Source organism: Notothenia rossii, assembly GCF_949606895.1.
Source record: "Notothenia rossii genome assembly, chromosome: 4".
NCBI classification, from domain to species: domain Eukaryota; kingdom Metazoa; phylum Chordata; class Actinopteri; order Perciformes; family Nototheniidae; genus Notothenia; species Notothenia rossii.
Genome location: NC_136902.1, coordinates 1,646,728 through 1,661,175, shown reverse-complemented (window position 1 = coordinate 1,661,175; position 14,448 = coordinate 1,646,728). Strand labels below are relative to the sequence as shown.

The 14,448-nt window shown below is 42.6% G+C and overlaps 1 protein-coding gene across 1 annotated transcript in view; it reads right to left on the bottom strand.

Moving 5' to 3' along the window:
• Window positions 1–14,448, bottom strand: part of LOC307035609 (NACHT, LRR and PYD domains-containing protein 3-like) — a 97,574-nt gene that overhangs the window by 74,459 nt on the left and 8,667 nt on the right.

The window sequence follows — 14,448 nt, the reverse complement described above, 5'->3', positions numbered from 1 at the left end:
AGTGTCTCTACTTTAAAGAGTCCTCTCCTGCTGATGTTCAGGTGTATATCAGTATGTAGTGTCTCTACTTTAAAGAGTCCTCTCCTGCTGATGTTCAGGTGTATATCAGTATGTATTGTCTCTACTTTAAAGAGTCCTCTCCTGCTGATGTTCAGGTGTATATCAGTATGTAGTGTCTCTACTTTAAAGAGTCCTTTCCTGCTGATGTTCAGGTGTATTATCAGTATGTAGTGTCTCTACTTTAAAGAGTCCTCTCCTGCTGATGTTCAGGTGTATATCAGTATGTAGTGTCTCTACTTTAAAGAGTCCTCTTCTGCTGATGTTCAGGTGTATATCAGTATGTAGTGTCTCTACTTTAAAGAGTCCTCTCCTGCTGATGTTCAGGTGTATATCAGTATGTAGTGTCTCTACTTTAAAGAGTCCTCTCCTGCTGATGTTCAGGTGTATATCAGTATGTAGTGTCTCTACTTTAAAGAGTCCTCTCCTGCTGATGTTCAGGTGTATTATCAGTATGTAGTGTCTCTACTTTAAAGAGTCCTCTCCTGCTGATGTTCAGGTGTATATCAGTATGTAGTGTCTCTACTTTAAAGAGTCCTCTCCTGCTGATGTTCAGGTGTATATCAGTATGTAGTGTCTCTACTTTAAAGAGTCCTCTCCTGCTGATGTTCAGGTGTATATCAGTATGTAGTGTCTCTACTTTAAAGAGTCCTCTCCGGCTGATGTTCAGGTGTATATCAGTATGTAGTGTCTCTACTTTAAAGAGTCCTCTCCTGCTGATGTTCAGGTGTATATCAGTATGTAGTGTCTCTACTTTAAAGAGTCCTCTCCTGCTGATGTTCAGGTGTATATCAGTATGTAGTGTCTCTACTTTAAAGAGTCCTCTCCTGCTGATGTTCAGGTGTATATCAGTATGTAGTGTCTCTACTTTAAAGAGTCCTCTCCTGCTGATGTTCAGGTGTATATCAGTATGTAGTGTCTCTACTTTAAAGAGTCCTCTCCTGCTGATGTTCAGGTGTATATCAGTATGTAGTGTCTCTACTTTAAAGAGTCCTTAAAGAGAGTTAAAGTCTGTCTCTGAGTCTCTGGAAGTTAAACTAAAGAGTTGTTCTTATTCTCTGAGCAATGATTGATCATCAGAGTTGTCTCTAAAAGCTCTGAAGTCATTTGTCTATGTATCATTTTCATTTTCTTATTATTATTATAGTATTTATATTCTTCAATTGATGTTCAATCCACGTTATTCTAAAGAAAGCTTTCAAAGCTGCAGCGATAAATTATGGAGGAAAATCATTTATTTCATTTTACAATTGACCAGGTTGTCGTAGCACAAATGAAACAGTTCGGCGAAGCGTTTGTTAAATTCTTAATTACACTTTGAAAGTACTTGTATTTAACTGTAGTTTGTTCGTCTCATGCCAACTTCTACTCCACTACATCTCAAAGGTGAACTAATGTTTGTTTAAAAGTCTTGCATTGGAAATTATTAAAAGTACTCCTACTGTTATACTATTTTATATGATATCGTCAAATGATTATTACCTGTCCATTCATATGATTTGACTGTTGGAGTCGGTTGAGGTGGAGCTTCATTTTTTTATATTTTGTATTGAAATGCAAATAATAATAATAATACATTATGAATAAATCTGCTTGTACATTTTTGGATTTGTAAAGATTTTCTGTAAATAATGAGAAATGCCGTCACACTAACCCGAAGTCTAAAGTTACACTTCCACAATGTTTGTTTTGCAAATCCAATAAAATGATTGGCAGAGACTCAGAGTACCTCCTCCTCCAAAGTATTATCATATTATTATTAGTGTTATCGTTCATCCCTTCCTTGATGTTGAACACATTCAAGAAACTGTTCTAGTTTGCAGTGCCGGACTTATTTATTTGATCATGAGCTTTAAACTTGTCATGGCCATTTCCACTGATCATAATTCCATTGTTGAGGTCTACTAGAATAGATTTATATTGTGCAATTTTCCAAACTCACTTTGGTTTCTCAAACAGCATCTCTGTAAACTACGTGTATTCACTGAATTTCACTCTCTGCCTTTAAAGTCCTTATGTTGCGTAATTTACTGTAGCTGAAAGATCATAGAACTGTTTCAAAATGCATTAACTTGTTGGGTCTTATTCCAGTAACACGTGATATAGATCGAATATCGTTTCCTATTTGCTGTAAATCACTTGTTAATATCGGGAAAATGGGTCAAATTCAGAGGTATCCAGAAAAGTCTGGATTCAAACTTGCCGCTGCTTGGTGCTGTGTCGTGACGTCACGTGTGGTTCCGCGAATCCTGGTGAGTTCAGCCCGTCCCAGCATCACACAGTGTAGCATTGCTGGTATAGCCGCATGTCAACTTTGTGTATCAGTGTTTATCTCCGAGTTTGTCTTGTTTTTTCCGGATCATGGTGAAGAGGTGTGTCGTTGGCGGGTGTAGCAACACCAATCGGGATGGTTTTACCGTTCATTTGTTCCCGAAAGAGAAGGTTTTACGGGAGAAATGGGAGCGATTTGTGCGGAACACAAGAAAAAATTGGCAGTGCGCCTGAAACCAGCGTTATTTGTGGGGCACATTTTGTTGTCCCTGATGATTTTGAAGGCTACCAACAATGGAAGATGGGTTTCAAAAAACAGTTGGACATAAGAAAGGGTGCAATTCCATCAATTAGGACAGGTGATTCAACCCCAATGACTTCCTCGCGTTCCGAGGCTGAGCCCCAGGCATCGTCGATATTTCGCGGCAAACGGGAGACAACGCTGTCCGATAGTAAACAGGGTGAAACACAAGTGATGTCAGACTCCTTGGCGGAACCCCTACAAAAGAAACACAGGTCCGATAAAGCTGTGAAAAAACTAACACTGTCCAGGGTGAGTGAACCATCAATTTGAAATTTGTTTATCATTTATATATCCTAATCTAAGTTGTAAACTGGGAGAAACCCAGGTATCATTGAATGACATGGCACTATAGACAGTTTTGCTGGCTCGAACCTATACGGTTCTAGGCCTCTTATTTCTGGTGTAAAAGGCGGCAGAGATCGTTCAGATTCATCGTCACTGCTCGCATCGTCCACACCAAATAATTGTTCTGTCAAATTGTGCCAAATACCCGCGCTATTAGCTTTTTCTGATGCGTAAACATCAACAATATTTGACGCCATTTTTCATTGTGAACTCTCGCTGGCTGCGCGCATTGGCTGTCGATCCGGACGGCAGCAGGGAGCCAGACAGCGGCAGCCGGGAACCACACGTGACGTCACGAAATGGCCTGCTTCCAGAAGCAAAGTTTTTTTTATTGGACCTAATATTTTTCCTTTTTTTACATATTATTCAGTATGAAATAAAGAAACATACATTGACTATCTGTTGCATACACCCCGCAGAAATCACCTGCCAAAAAAAGTTTTTAATGTAAGATAAGGACTTTAACGGCTCGTTGTAGCTCCAGTAGCTCCAGCCCCCACCCTCCCTGTGAGCACAGTGTGCTCTGATTGGTCGGGACGTTGTGAATCGCGCTGAGATCCGTGGAGGTGTGGTTTCCTTGTCTAGCGATACACATCGAAACACAGCCAAACTCACCCTGAGCACACACAAAGTCACAGCCGAAGTAAAAACAATAAGTGTGTCTTGATATTGAGTAAGAAAAAGGTTGATAAACGCTGTGAGAATGGGTCAGCAGAGAGAATGGGTCTGCAGAGAGAATGGGTCTGCAGAGAGATTATCGCCGCGATCCCAACTGTCTGTTATCAGCCTGCAGCCAGGGAGGAGAGATCAGCGGAGCTGCATGCACTGAGTGTGTGTGTGAGGAAGTCCGTGGATTGCTCAATTTTGACCAATCCACGGATGTAACGTAACGGCTCCACGGATTGCTCCATTTGGTTCCGGGTAAGGCATGACATCATGCGTACCCGGAAGAATCAATGGACAGTGACGTATCTCCAACGAGGCGTTTTGGGGAGGTATCTTCTGTGTTAGAGTTTTACTCGCTACAGGGTGTACTTTGAGGGTTTTGACTCTGCAGACCGTTCACATGCATAAAAACCTTCATAACAAACAAGGGGACGGGTGATAACCGGAAAAGCATGACATGGGACCTTTAAGCTTTAAGGAGGAGGATTTTACCACGGCTGGGGCCTGCTTTCCAACTGTCCTGGTTCTGCTGTTGTGGAGGCCTGCTTTCACCCGGGGATACCACGGAGGGACCGGAGCTGCTTTCGCCTGTCCTTTGCTGCTGCGCTGATTTGCTCCAGGAACATCGCGGATACTGTGTGCTGGTCTGGGAAAATGGCCCATATCGGGATTCTGCTGGGCCTGTTAACTGTTTTGGACTATGAGAAGATCTCTAGTCATTCTGAGGAGTCTACTGGATTCAGGTCTGTTCTGCCACCCGCAGTGAGCATCCCCTGCAAAGGTTCGGATGTGTTACACAAACAATAACCGGTTGCCTTGTGACAGACAATCTGCTCCACAAAATATGTTTGTCTTTTCTTTTTTCCTGCGATGATGGTTCTTCAGGACTGCTTCTTAAACTCTAATCACTCTCGCAGACTTTTCCGGTGTTTCTAAAGTTGATGACAATGTATGTGTGTCGCTTAAAAGGAAAAGATGCCTGTTTTTCTTGTTATTATTACTGCCCAGTAGTAGTAGTCAGATCGCTACTCCTGCTGATTTTAAAGCTAGGTCTGGGTTGGGTTTCATCCTCTTCAATATGCGCAGTCTGTTTGGTAAACTAGATTGTGTCCGCATCTGGGCGAGCTCGACTGACGCTGACGTCATTGTTTTATCAGAAACATGGCTAGATGAATCTATGTTGGCCTCTGACATCGCCTCCAATGGTTATAACGTGTATCGTACCGACCGGCCTAATAAAGGTGGTGGCGTTGCCATTTATGTTAAGAATAAGTTCAGTGTATCCTCATTAGATTCCAAATCCATCAGTAAGCAATTTGAATGTTTAGCCTTAAATATAGAAGTGGCAAAGGGTCAACAGGTCATGGTGGTGGGCTGCTACAGACCCCCCTCAGCTGGCAAGGACTCCTTGTATTCGCTAGCTAATCTTATATTGCGGCTAGACTAAAGGAAATAGTGCTGCTTGGAGATTTGAACTGGGACTGGTTAACTGCAGTGTCAGAGGATTTTAAAAACCTTTGTATCTCTCTGAATGTTACTCAGATTGTCGACAGTCCTATTCGCCCTAACATTAAGTCCCCAAATAAATCCTCCCTAATTGATCTCATTCTAACTAATGCTCCCTATAAATACTCATCTGTGGGAGTATTAGTGAATGATGTGAGTGATCTCTGTGTTGGAGCCACAATTAGGGACATTAAGGTCCAAAAGGTTAAACCTTGTTTTATCATAAAGAGAGACATAAAACACTTTGTGGAGCAGGGTTTTGTTCATGATCTGTTTGGGTTTGATTGGGGAAAATGGATCTGTGTGCTGATGTAGAAACTGCATGGTCTTATTGTTATCTTGGTTTTATGGAGATCATTGATAGACATGCACCCCTGCGTACATTTAGAGTAAAGGGACGAAACAATCCTTGGTGTTCTGCTGAACTGTCCAGTCTCCTTCATGAGAGAAACAAGGCCTTGGCAAAGGCTAGGAAATCAGGCTCAGAGGTAGAATGGCTGTGTTTTAGGCAGCTAAGGAATAGCTTCACTTCACATCAAAAGTGCTAAGTCAAAGTACTATCTGTCAGTTTCCACAGAAAACCTAAATAATCCTAGGAAATGTTGGAAAGCCATAAAATCGTTATCCACTGGTGAGATCCGTAATGAGCTACCTCCGTGCCTCACCACAGCATCTGGCTCTATATCAGACAGAGCCTCCATGTTACATTGCTTTAATGAGCAGTTTGTGTCCTGTGGCTCTCTGTTCGATTCTGTGACTAACTCTGCTTCTGTGAACACTACAGTCTGTGACTCTGAACAATGTGGTCTGGAAAACCCTTTCAGTTTTACTCCTTTTACTGTTGATGTTGTTCATGAAGCCTTTTCTAAGTTAGATCCTCAGAAACCGGCTGGCCCGGAGAACGTAGAACCTTTCTTTTTAAAGATAGCTGCAGATTGTATTGCTCTTCCTCTCACTACTCTCTTTAACCTCTCCCTCAGCACAAATGCAATTCCAAAAGTATGGAAGTCTGTTTATGTCTTGCCTCTACTGAAAGGAGGGGAGGCAACTATTTTAAATAACTATAAATGATCAGTTCTGGCGAAGGTTCTTGAACGCCTAGTGAGTGAACAGGTAAAGGAGTTTTTATGTAAACATGACATCCTGTCTAAACATCAGTCAGGCTTCAGAAAGCAACACAGCACCATCACTGCCACAGTGAAAGAGATGAATGACATTAGGAGTATCTTAGATAATAAGCAGAGTTGTGCAGCTCTATTTATTGACCTGTCCAAAGCGTTTGATACCGTCGATCAGGGGTGGGGAACCTTTTTCCTCTCAAGGGCCATTTCAATTTTTTCAACATCCTCCGAGGGCCGTACAAATTATTGACCTCTGCTTAAAAATACTAAAAAATCACAGCCCATTCATTTGGCCTTTCTTTCATGCTGTGCAAAGAAAAAGCAACCTCTGAATCCAGATATCTCACCATGACTCGTGCATGCATGCACGTGCACGGTGTGGCATGACCACCAAAACAGAAAGATATGGACACAAGATGTGTGAAAATGTATTTAGTTTAATATCCATGTGGACAAGATTTAAGTAGGGGGGTACCTCACACCCTCTAGGGGGGTCCAGGGGGCATGCTCCCCGGGAAGATTTGTTTTTAAATGTTTAAGTTTAAAGCATCAATCTGGTGCACTTTGAGAGCAACATGAAGAGATCTATGGATACATCTCTCAACACCCAGATGAAACAGAACTGGAAGCAGATTTTCTTTTTCTTTATGGATATTTTACAAATCAATTCCCTTTCAAACTGTATTCTTGTTTATTAATAACAACTTTGTTTTACTGTCATACAGTATTTTATACCTGTTTACTTTATTCTCTTATTTTTTTATAACTATAATGATCATATCAATAATAATAATAATACATTACATTTATAAAGCGCTTTTCCTGGTGCTCAAAGCGCTTACAAGTAAAACAAAATAACAACAGATAAATAAAGATAAAATAAATAAAGATGTTGATAAAGATGTGCCTTTACCTACTGGTTGGAGAAAAAGCTTCTTATATTCGTTAGCATAGCTAGCTAACCAGATGCTAATAACAACAAAGTTATTGACTGTATGATCAGTATGACAGATGAACAGATCGTCACTGGGCTTTCAACTAAAGACACAGCCAGGCAGAAACTGCGGCATGTGTACGGCTCCTTATGGGTACTGCAATTTGTGAAGTGCCGGAGCGGCGTTCTGGCTTTCTGGTGCTCTCTGTCAAAACTGCACCCCTGTCAGACACGTCAGGCTCGTGTTGTGTTCAAGGACCCTAATCTTGGCCAGGAAAAACAGGCACTCGCTTTTTTTCTTTTTTTGCGGTCTATATTTCTTCAATTTTTTTCTTTTTTGCGTGTGTTTATAAATTACCTCGAGGGCCGTACCAAATGGTCTCGCGGGCCGTATACATTGCGAGGTTGAAAGAGAACTTTGCCGGTCGATTGGATGGACTTGCTCTGCCCACAGAGGTGATGGGCTTTGCCAGAGACCCCTTCACTGTTGCAATAGAGGGGGACGTATCAACCAGAGCAAAGGAAGTGGTCCCCTGCAGGCTGCATCGACAAGGGGAAATATACACTGGAACTTATTGACATGCAGCGCACTAACGGGCCAGCGAAGTTTTGGAGTGACGTTCAGAAAGTAGCGATCTGTGTGCTCAGTATGTTTGGATCAACATACACATGTGAATCAAGCTTTTCACACATGAACTCAATCAAAAGTAGCACTCGCTGCTCCCTGACTGACAGCACTCTTCACCAATGTCTTAGGATTGCATGGACATCCTATGAGCCAAAAATCACTGCTCTTGTTCAAAACAAAAAATGTCCCTTCTCCCATTGAGAAAGTCAGCGATGACAAATCACAAATGAGGTGATAGTAAGCACCTAGTTTACTATAGTAGACGTGTAGTGTAGTATTCATTCATACAGTTACCCGTATCCCTTGTTATGGGTTTGTGCACTGAAGGGTTTGACAGTTCTTTCTGTATTCATTTAAGTGCACTTTGTGTCTGGGTCAAATGTGACCAAAACGTATGATTTTTTTGTTATTACTTTAAAAACAGTATTGCTACAGTACTACCTCTTTGTGTTGCATTGGAGCTCTTTAGCTGTTTGTTTTGTATGTGAGGACATTTATTAAGACTGCTATTATTGTATTCAGTAAATGCACTTTGTGATGTGGTTCAAAAAACATAACCTGAATATTTGACTTCTAAAGCAAACCAATGTAATGCTACAACTGTGCACTTTTTTCAGATTCTGTTAAATTAATGCTAATTAGTTGTGTTTTTATGCACTTTTTGACCTACCTTTGTTACAGTAGATGAACAATGAATACAAATGGCATGTTTTTCATCGCAGTAATATGTGTTGGTTTAAAATGTGTCACTACCCGCTTTTTACAGGCCGCTGAATGTCTGGCCCAGCTGAATGTGTAGTTGAATAGCCCTGACCTAGAGCAATACACTAGAGGACAACCAAAGGACCTAGTGCGCAGCTGCCAACATCTGCCTCCAGCTCAAGGTTATCAAAGGACAAACATCTGCTTAAAGAACACTTTGGTAATGAACACAAGATCGCCACTGCATGCATGAACAAAGCATTTACCTGGACAATGATCAAAGCCAGAGATGTGAAAGCACTGCAAGCCTTCTCTTTGTTCCTAAGAGGTTGTTGCAATGCAATGGAACATCTCACCTATATGGATGAAATGAATGTTGTTTCAAACATGAAACACATACTTCAGAAACTACCCTACAAACTCAGAGACAAGTGGAGGAATAGAGCATGTCAGCTGCAGGGAGAGCGTGGGCATCGAGATACATTTCCTGACCTTGTCGACTTCATAGAGAGGAAAGTGAAGATACTCAGATCCTCTGTTTGGAAGCATCTAAGATGATAAACCATCTACCACTGTCAGAAGCTCTACCTTCTCAAGGGAAAAATCAAGCCTAAGAGGAAGTAGTTTTGCAACAACTGTTACGCGTCCAAGAACACCAGTGCTAGAAGACGCTACGACAAATGGAAGGAAGATACCTGCATCAAGCACCAACTCCCTACATTTGTGTTTGTTCTGCAGTAGAAGTGATCACTCATTGGAGCAGTGTCCACACGTCCTGAAGAAAACACACAGAGAAAGGCTGGACTTCTTGAGGGAAAGTCTGTTTTGGATGCCTAAAAATAGGACACATGAGCAAACACTGCCACAGTCGTTTGACATGTTATATGTGCAACCACAGTCCTCCTGAAATACTCCACATTGAACAGAAAGGCAAAAGAGAGGAAGCAGAACACACAGAACAGAATGGGAAGCCAATGGAAAGTAATAGTGTCATCTCACCTCACACATGTGGGCACATTGGGGCCGGTGATGAAAACTCCATCTTCTCCATCGTACCAGTACAAGTAAAGAGCCACAAGGGGGACAAAGGGTTACAAACTTATGCATTTCTGGACCAGGGAAGTTCATCTACCTTTTGCACAGCAAGTCTAATGAGGAGGCTAAACCTTACAGGACAAAGGACTAACATTCTCCAAAAGACAATGAATCAGGAACACATTTTGTTTAATCATCATATCTCAGGTTTGGAAATATCGAGTCTGGACGAAGACAATTTCCTTCAACTATCCGATGTCTTCACACATAAGACCATGCCTGTTTCCAAGCACAATATTCCTCTAGAGGAAGATCTGGAAAAATGGCCTTACTTAAAGGACATCAAAATTCATGAAATTGCTTCTGGCATTGACCTACTCATTGGGACACATTCTCCTAAGGTATTGGAACCTCGGGAGCTGATCAATAGCCAAGGAGAAGGGCCATACGCTGTGAAGACCCTACTGGGGTGGGTCTTCTATGGTCCCCTAAAAGGAAGCAACGACACTAGAGATGCTAATGGCCACCCTGCTGCTGCTGTCAATCGGATATCCATTACACACCTAGAGGAGCTATTGGTCAAACAATACAATCATGATTTCAATGAAAATACAAGCAAGGAAACAGAGGAAATGTCCAGAGAAGACAAACAATTCCTGAACATTATGAATCACTCTGCAACAATGTCAGATGGACACTACTGCCTAGACTTACCATTTAGACAAGAACATCCCATCATGCCAAATAACCGATGCATGGCTGAACAGCGTATCCAAAGCCTGAAACGCAAGAGACTCAGCTGTGTTTCAGACTTTGATCAATGATGTACTTCGAGACATGCTTAACATCTTTGTTTTCGTGTACCTGGATGACATCCTCATCTTCTCCCCTGACAAAAAGACCCACAGAGATCATGTACGCCGTGTCCTACAGCGTCGCCTGGACTACCACCTCTTTGTCAAGGCCGAGAAGTGTGACTTTGATGTTTCCACTGTTTCATCTTTGGGCTTTCTTGTGTCAGTGGGCAATGTTTTTGATGGATCCGGCTAAGGTTAATGATGTCTCTGAATGGCCTGTCCCTGCAAACCGCATGCAAGTGTAGCGGTTTTTAGTGTTCGCCAACTTCTATAGGCGATACATAAGAAACTTTAGCACTGTTGCTGCTCCATTGCATGCACTAACCTCCCCAAACACAAGGTTTCAGTGGACCTGTCAGTCGGACAAAGCCTTCCCGAGGCTCAAGAAGGCCTTCACCACGGCCCCTATACTGATCTCCCCGGACCCACGTCTGCAGTTTGTGGTGGAGGTGGACGCTTCAGACGTGGGGGTTGGTGCTGTGCTCTCCCAGCGCTCCAGAGAGGACAACAAGATTCACCCATGTGCTTTCCTCTCCCGGAAGCTTTCTCCTGCTGAGAGGAATTACAATGTGGGGAATCGGATGTCTCTCTGGACTATGTAACGGGTCTTCCCCTGTCCCAAGGTAACACAACCATTTTGACCATTGTCGACAGATTCTCAAAGTTGGTGCACTTTGTTCCTCTGCCCAAGTTACCCTCTGCCAAGGAAACAGCGGAGGTTGTCCTGTCCAATGTTTTCCGGTTACATGGCTTCCCTAAAGATGTTGTGTCGGATCGGGGTCCCCAGTTTGTCTCCAAGTTTTGGAAGGAGTTCTGTGCTCTCCTGGGTGCCACCGTTAGCCTCTCCTCCGGCCTTCACCCTCAGTCCAGCGGACAGACCGAGCGGCTCAACCAGGAGTTAGAGACCGGTCTGCGGTGTCTCGTCTCTCAGAACCCCACTACTTGGAGTAAGAATCTTATCTGGGTTGAGTAAGCGCACAACACATAGCCTTGCTCTTCTACTGGTCTTTCCCCATTTCAGTGTGCTTATGGCTACCAACCGCCCCTGTTTCTGTCCCTGGAGGGAGAGGTCAAGGTTCCTTCTGCCTTGGCACTGATTCAGAGGTGGCGTCGCATCTGGACTGGGGCTAGACAAGTGCTGCTTAGGACGTCTTCTCGGTACAAGAGGGCAGCAGACCGCAGACGGATCCCTGCTCCCACCTATCGTGTCCGCCTGAGAGTATGGCTTTCCACTTAGGACCTTCCTCTTCGAGTCGAGTCCCGTAAATTGGCTCCTCGTTTTGTTGGTCCCTTCCCTGTCTCAAAGATTATTAATCCTGTTGCTGTGAGACTCAAGCTTCCCAGGTCCATGAGGTCGCACCCAACTTTCCATGTGTCTCGGATCAAGCCGGTCAAAGAGAGCCCTCTGGTCCCTGCCTCCAGACCCCCACCGCCCCCCCGGTTCATCGATGGAGGGCCAGTTCATTCTGTCAAGCGGCTCGCCGGCGGGCTCGTGGCCGCCAGTATCTGGTGGATTGGGAGGGCTGTGGTCCTGAGGAGAGGGAATGGGTATCTTCAAAGAACATTGTCGACCCAGAACTCATCCTGGATTTCCACAGACATCATCCAGACGAGCCTGGACCGTCCGGTGCCGGTCGTTGAGGGGGGGGTACTGTCACATCCTGGCCCTGGCTGATCGCCTCACTCCCTCACCTGTGTATTTCCGCTCCCTGTTAATCACCTGCCTGGCCTCAATGAGCCTCAGCTGTCCCTAATCATTACTCCTCACCTGTGTATTTAGTCTGTGCTGTTTCCTTGCTCAGTGCCAGTTCGTCTTGTCTGTATAGCAGAAAGTACTCCATGTTTCTCTCCTGATGTAATCTATCGTTCTAGCTGCTTAGCATTTGTACCAACCTAGTTGGTTGTTTTTCGTTGCTTCCAGTCAGTACATTTTTTCTATCATTGCCTGTTTTATTTGTACCTTTTGGATTAAACGCTTGACTAAAGACCTTTTTGCCTGGTTGTGCTCTTGAGTCCTATTTTTTGCTCGTGCCCTTAATTGTGTCTGATAGTCATATGTCTATCTCCATAGAGGCTGAATCATCATGTTAATCACAGAGCTATCATATAGCTATTGGCGTCTGATTAGACTCACCTTTACACCAAACAAGAGGATTCTCACATTGCGTTAAGATAAGATAACATAAGGTAAGATAAGAAGTACTTTATTGATCCCAATTTGGGAAACGTTTGTGTTGCAGCAGCATAAAAAGACAAGGCATTGTACATTAGAGAAATTAAAAGACTAGAAAGAAACAACCCATTATGTAAACATCTGAAACAGAAATAAAGGCAGACTTCTTCTTTTCTCTGTAACTCTAACTAGTACTGTCTGTTGCTGGTATCTCTGACTAGATGTCGCACAATGTGTCTCCCAGCAGAGTTAAACCAAAGTGCTGCTGCTTCCCATCATGCACCAGGGCTTTGCATTGCATCATGGTATATTGAGGCGACTGCTGGGGAGAAAAGACGCTGGTGTCTCTGTTTTCAAAGAGTAACTTCTCCTGATAGGTGTCGTCTAGCAAAACAACACTAAACTGACCCAGGAACGTGAGCTGCTCCTGTCTCTAATGGGGGAAGAGAATTACACCAAATCTGAAGCTTTCTGATCATTATCAATATGGAACAAAGATATAAATAAACCATCAAACTGAGACAAAGACAGGCCACGAGTCCGACCCAAAATACAGACTCTCTCAAAATTCAGATTTTTTTTATCCAAATTCTGACTTTCTCTACAAATCTCAAAATTCTGACTTTTTTTAAAAAGAAATTGACTTTTTTTCTTTTAAATGGCTTTTTTGACTTCTAAAAATTCTGATTTTTTTCAAAATATTCTGACTTTTTCTCAAAATCTCAAAATTATGATTTTTTTTCAAACAATTCTGAATTATTTCAAAAAATCTCAAAATTGTGTATCCATGTATTTCTGATCCTCTCAAGAATGGAAGAAGTCATCAAACTGAGACAAAGACACGAGTCCGACTCAAAACACACACTTTATTAATTAGATCAGCTGCTTACATTGAAAGCACATGAGTGTTAATGATGAGGCAATCATCATGTGATTGGTCTGTTAATAAACCCATCTAACCCAGATCAGAGGTTTACATTCACCCCAGAAGCAGCCGTGTTCATTCAAACATCATCGAGTTGTTGAGGGAAGATTAGTTTCTAAATGCAAATCAGGAACATTGAATCTGACCCTTCTTAAAAAGTAATGAGCATGTTTGCATGAGAGTAAAAAGCGAGCATTGAAATAAAAGCTGCACTCTGTGCCGCTCAGACTCTGCTGTGGAGGGCCACGTTATATTTTAAATATTCACAGGAAGCCGGTCATTGAGCTCAAATGCATGCACGCTGTGGTTTGCACTTTGTGTTCACGTTTGCACTTTAGACGTTATGTTAGTTTGTAGACATCATATATTATATTCTGCAGAAGTGATTGAACTCGTCACTATGACCTGTTCTCAACGAGCCTCAGTAACCCTTTACTGCTGCCATTCAAACTGAAGTGATGTCACGTGTTCACAAACTACAGATGGTGGGAAGACTTTGGGAGAAATGGAGGTTTTCCTGCAGTTTCAGAATAAAAGCCTCCGTGTGGAAATAAATCAGAATGGACTTCCTGTTGGTATTCAACCTCTTTCTGAGTTTCATCTTTGCAAAGACTGACTTTTATTTTGAGAGTTTTCTTAAAATCTTACAATTCTGGTTTCTTTTTGAGAAACTTTTATTTTCTGAAATCTCAACATTTAGATTTATTTAAAAAGAAAATTAACAAACAGAATCTAAGAATTCTGACTTTTTCTGAAAGTCTCAGAAATCTTAGTTTTTCCCTTTTATTATCAGCCCCTCTCTTTTCGGGGGGAGTGGGTGGGGGGGGGGTCACTCCAGCAGAGAACACAGAGACACTGAAGAGGAACCATACCCAATCAAAAACCCAGCATAGAGAGGTTCAGTGAATGTGGTTCTGGAGGTGT